We start from the raw sequence: 5,827 nt of genomic DNA, 5'->3' as shown, positions 1-5,827 counted from the left end.
ATGACCTCACTTAACCTGAATTCCCTCCCTACAGGCTCTCCCTAACTAATCACAGTAACACTGAGGGTTAGGGTTTCAACTTACAAATTTTGGAGGGACACTTGCATCTAGAACCGCTACTCGCCATTTATTCCCCAGGAAGTACAAATGCCAATGCTGTCGCTTTGGAATGGCTAGTGCTGTCTGTAGCCCTGAGTCTGGAGGTGGGTCATTCAGCTGTCTGAACATGGCCGGACCCAGAGCGAGGCCGGCTTACTGAGTGATGACGTGGATGACGCCCATCTACTGCGTCCTTCAAGGGTAACCGGAAACTGCAGAGTGTCAGGCCTGGGGGGTAGGGAGGCCTGGTGGTTCTGATAGTGTGTGTGTGTGTGTATGTGTGTGTGTGTGTGTGTGTGTGCTTGCACGCACATGTGTTTTCAGGGCAGAGTTGGGAGCTTATAAGGATATCCTATCATGGCTCTTACCTCATTTGGGGTGTGGAGGGGCAATTTTCTATCTATTCTTTTATAGGAATATAAAAAAGAAGTGAATACGAATCCTACAGAAAGCAGGACTTCTAGCATGGGATTTTCAGACACTATATTTTCTCCTTTGTTACAAATCTTCAGTCCATCTCTGGGAAGACACTAATAAATCTTGGTGAGACTCATCAAGTATGCTTCCAGAGAAAAGGAGAAACCATTCCGTGGGGCCTTTGGGGGTGTCTCAGGCCCTGAATGAGGTTCTCCCTCTGGGTTTTTCATAAGGGCCTTGCTATCTGAGCGACATGTCTATAGAGGTCTAGGCCCCTGGGTGGCCACTGAAGAGAGCGCTGAAGAGTATCTAGGGGCCCAGTTCCATGGGAATGAGAAATTCTAATCATGAGCCCAAGCCATCTGTTGGATGTCGGATGTCCAGCTTTGGAGAGCCACCGTTCTCTTTGAATAGAACTGCAGAGCAACCCAGCAGCTGGTGATCATGGGGCCCAGGCCCGTGGGAGACTCTGGCACAGCATGGGATAAGGAGGAGGAAAAGGAGCTCCCAGAGGTGCAGTGGGAGCTCTTGGTCACTTACATTGGGAGCAGTGGCAATCCCACTGGCCTAGAGGTTCGGAGACCTGGCTCTAGAAGAAGCCCAGACAAGTCACTTCACCTTGTTGGCCCTGAGTGACCTTATATAGGGATTAACACGGAACAGGTGCTCAGTTTTGCTGGCGAAACCTCATTGATCTGCAAAATCATACCTGTCTTGCTTATCTCCTAGGTTTTTCTTAGAACAATATAAATGGAAATACGGTGAGAATTACAAAGCACTGTAGAATCTCAAGGTGTTATCATAGTCGTGCCAGGGGAAGAAGGAGGGGAAGAATGTTCACTGGAGGCCTGCTGTGGCTGGACCTGCCATACTGGGCATTTTCACAGAGCCCCTTTCTGCGTGCTTACAGTGGTTATTCCTGCTCATGAGGATTATTCCCATCCTGGCGGGTGGGTTCACTGGGCCTCAGAGAGGTAAAGTAACTTTCCCCAAATTCTTGCCCTCTGTGGCACAGAGCTGGGTGTCATTCTGCCAGTCATCCTGGCCTCTGGAGGGAGAGGAGATAGATTCAGGCAGAGTTAACACACCGGCAGGGATACCAAGAATCAAGAAGCTGGGGAAGGCTACGAAGGAGCAAGAAAGGCCCCTGAAAAGTATGGGGACTGGTAATAACTAGCTGAGATGGGCCCAAACACTGAACACATCCCCAGAAGCCACTGCCCACGTTGTCCACCTTCCCCTCCCCCCAGCCCCAGGCTGGACTGGGCAGGACCGGGCCGGCCACTGGTTCCCTGCCCTCCTCACCCCTGGACTCACCACCCCCCACCTGGCCCTTCTGATGCCTCCTCTTTACTTTCCCTGCCAAGTTCTGTCATTTAAACCCCCCTAATTTAATAGGTTTGTCTCATTATTTTGATTAATCATATTAACTCATGTTAATTAAGAGAGAGAGTTAAGCAATGACAGAGGTTAATGGAATCAGCCCGTGTTCTTCTCTGGCTTCTGTTGAGGGCCCTGACAGGCACGGTGAAAGAAGAGGGGAGAGTGGGGAATGGAACGTTAGCAGGGCCAAGCCTGGGACAAGCCAGGCAGTGTGCACAGGGAGAGGGGAGAGAAAGGTATCAAGGAAAAGATCACTTACCAATCAGAGTTTACTGCTAATTGAATGTCTGATTTTATTAATGATGGAATTTATAAAGGTCCTTAAGAAAAGAAAAGAATTTATTCAGTTCAGCAGTTAACTGTGAAAATTAATGCAGGGGAGAGAAATTTAAATGGCCATTTTATTTGTCTTCCTTTTTTTCTCTAGTGGTGGGGATGAAATTAGACATATCACCTCAAAGAGCTTGTCCATTTCTGGGCTCTCATGATTTGTTGATGAAGAAGCAGACCGAGGGGCCTGGGGCTTCAACCTAATGCTGTTAGGAATAATAGACTCACATACTCTAGTCCAGACTCTGACAAGAAACTGAAATGCACCTTCCCAGTCAATCCTTCTAACAACATGAGGAGGTCCCCTTTTGCAGAGGAGGAAGGTAAGACTCAGAGATGTTCAGTCACTTGTCCGAGGTTTCACAGCTTGAGAGTTGCAGATCCAGGATTCCAGCCAGGCCCCTGATGCCTATGCCAGTGAGGTTCATAAGGAGAATGAGCCATTATCCTTACAACTGAATTCTTACTTATAGGGAGAAAGCTTTGGGATCAGGACTACCCCTGTCTGATCATGGTGACTTCAGTTTTAGAGAAGAACTGTGGTAACCTGCACCCGACCCATTGGAGAGGACCTTCCTCTGGAGAAAACAGACGCAGGTTGAGTTTTCCGGAGACACCACCACCAGAATCCCTCTCCTTGTCTTCCAAGTTGTCCCAGAACCAAGAGGCCTGGTGTTATGGATTGAAATGTGTCGCCCAGAAAGTTATATTCAAGTCCCAGCTCCAGAACCTGTACGTGACCTCATTTGGAGATGGGGTATTTGCAGTTGTTATCAAGTTGAGGTCATCCTGAATTAGGGTGGGCTCTAATCCATATGATTGGGGTGTTCATAGGAGGAAGAGAAAGGACCCAGACACATAGGGAAGAAGGCTATGTGAAGGGGAAGAAGACATTGAGGTAATGCTGCCACAGGCCAAGGAATGCTTGGGCTACAGGAAGCTGGACAGCATGAGGAAGGGTCCCCCCCACCGCCAGAGTCTTCAGAGGGAGCCTGGACTTGCTGACACCTTGACTTCGGACTTCTAGCCTCCAGAACTCTGAGAGAATAAATTTACGGTGTTTTAAGCCACCCAGTTGGTGGTAACTTGTTACGACAGGCCAAGAAACAAATTCACCTGCAAAAGCTTGACTGGCTTTTACTTGCTGGCTGATGATTCTTTAGCTTAGGATTTGGACCCTGTGAAGTTACAGAAAATGTTCTTTAGACTGACAGGTGTCCTTTGCAGATAATTGCAAGGAGGTTGTGATGTGTGGCACCGCTCAGGGTCGCACGGGGCGAATGCAACTGATGCTGGGTGTCACGTGGACCCAAGCTTGCCTGGGGCAGCCCTCACCACGACTGCTGGAACACCTGGTCCCCAAACCTGAGTCTTTCCCTGGGCCAATAATTCCAGGGCATCTGTTCTGTGTACTTTTCTCTCAGACTCTTGGCATATAAATGAACTGTTTATGGCTTGTAAACTAAATCTTGCTAGGGCATCAGTGGCTCCCCGAGTCTCCCATTACCTATGAGAAGCTACAGAGTATAATGCAGAGATCTCACTCCTCTCCCCTGCTGTACCATGGCAGACATCAGTAAGAGGTCACAACATACTTCTCTGCTAAGCCTGTGAGAGTCCAGCACTCTAATTGAACAGAGTTGGCACTTCAATATTTATTCATTTATTCAGTAAATGTTTACAGAGTGCCTATTAGTGCCAAGCTTAGTGCTTGGATATACACTGGTCAGCAACATAGTCTTGTAGCTTGGGAATAAACTTTTGTGTCATCCTGACCTAGTGAGAAGATCACTTACCTGGAATCAGAAATCCTACTACTTGAACCATGCACTTGACTGGTGTCAGTTTCCTCCTGTATAAAATGAGAAGGTTGAGCTATATTACTTCTGTGGTTCTTTCCATCTAAGTTCAAAACTCTGCATCTGAAGAGCAAACTGAAGACCCAGCATCTCAACTAATACCCAAATCTCCAGTGGTTAGAACTCCAAGCAGATAGGAGTTACATGGGCAGAGAGATGGGGAGACATCTGGGGATCGCAGAGCAGAGAGATGGCAGAGACCTTTGATCACACCCAGACAAGACAGCACCTTCACCACCTGGGAATGAACCCTCTGCGTCAGTGGGCAGCCTCCTTTGTCCGTACTCAGAGATGAAGGATAGGCACATGAGGGAGCTCCACGTACAAAATGAGCTTGGGAACAAGTTAGTCAGTTTCAACAAAATCAATGGAGCACGTAGAACTGGAGAAACTATGGCTTAGACAGCATATGTGGAAAAGACTTAGGCGCTGTGGGTAGTTGTCAGCTCAGTATGAAGCCACTGGAATCTTAATTTGTGCCAATAGAAACAGCATTCAGGATGAAGGAAACAAAGGTCATTTGATCTATGCAACTTTGACTGCCCCTAGAATACCATATTCATTTCTGAATCCCACATTTTAAAAGAGAAGGGTGGGTATGAGTTAAGAATTAGGTATTTGATACTTAACATCCACTATTCATTTTCATCCTGACAACTCCATAATCTAAGACAATTACCCCTCATTTTACAGATGGGGAAATTGAAGTTACACCATTCCCCAAGGTTCCACCCCATTTGGTGGTGGAGCCAGGACTCCAGAGCCTGTGGTCTTTCTGTAGACAAAAGAGAAAGATCACTTCCAGGCTAAAAGAAGGTGAGAAGGGATGTCAGGCTTAAGCCTGGTCTTAAAGGAGGGATAAATTAGGAAAAAAGTGTGTGTGTGTGTGTGTGTGTGTGTGTGTGTGTGTGTGTGTAACATGCCAGGGAGAAAAGAAAGTGAGTAGAGGCTTAGAACTAAGAATCTGAGAGGTTTATCTGGTGAGTGGAAGGTGAGAAGCACTCACATTATTCGTGCAGGGCAGAGGCAGGTAGAAAAGGGTGGGCAGTTTTTGGTCCAGATTATAGGAGGTTTTCAATGCTAGGTTAAAGACTGTGGACTTTACCACTATAATGGGAGATAGTAAAGATTGAATAGTGCTTAGGGAATGTAATGCTAAGGGGCAGGCTTTGGGAAGATGATCTGTTGGCCACATCCATGGTGGATAGGTAGGGACAAAAGAGGCTATGGTAAGCAGAAAGTAATGTGACAAGAATAAAAGAGATAATTAAATTTTCAATGTTTGCAATCTTTCTTATTTTCTTTACTTCCCAAGAAGGGATTATTCTTCTTGTAAACAATGAATTATCTTTTAAATAAACAAATAAAACTAAATACAACCGAGTTTTAAATTTACCAAAATATTTACCATCTCCAGCAATCTTTCTTCTATGTAGTTCTGAGTTTCCATCTAGTATCATTTTCCCTCTGCCTGTACAAATTCCTCTGACTGTTCTTGTAGTGCAAATAAGCTCTTATTTGGCTGAAAGTGTATTTCTTCTTCATTTTTGAGGGATATTTTCACTGGATGTAGAATTTAAATTCCAGTTTGACACATTTTTCCTTTCAACACTTAACTATGTCATACCATTGCCTCTGACTTTCAGTGTTTCTTACAAAAAGTCTATAGTAATTCTTATCTCTATATCCCTATATGTATTACATCTTTTTTGTCTGGACTGCTTTAAGATTTTTCTCTT

At 45.7% G+C, this 5,827-nt stretch overlaps 1 long non-coding RNA gene across 1 annotated transcript in view; it reads left to right on the top strand.

Annotated features, from left to right (window-relative positions):
- Positions 1-5,327, top strand: part of LOC117796000 — an 18,884-nt gene extending 13,557 nt beyond the window's left edge. Inside the window, exon 3 of the long non-coding RNA XR_004620244.1 lies at positions 2,703-5,327. This is a non-coding gene — a long non-coding RNA (uncharacterized LOC117796000). The remainder of the gene's footprint in view (positions 1-2,702) is intronic.
- Positions 5,328-5,827: the final 500 nt, after the last annotated feature.

The sequence above is a fragment of the Ailuropoda melanoleuca genome, chromosome 14 (assembly GCF_002007445.2).
Source record: "Ailuropoda melanoleuca isolate Jingjing chromosome 14, ASM200744v2, whole genome shotgun sequence".
Taxonomy (NCBI): Eukaryota; Metazoa; Chordata; class Mammalia; order Carnivora; family Ursidae; genus Ailuropoda; species Ailuropoda melanoleuca.
The sequence above is the reverse complement of the archived record's forward strand: the minus strand, read 5'-3'. Positions and strand labels throughout refer to the sequence as shown.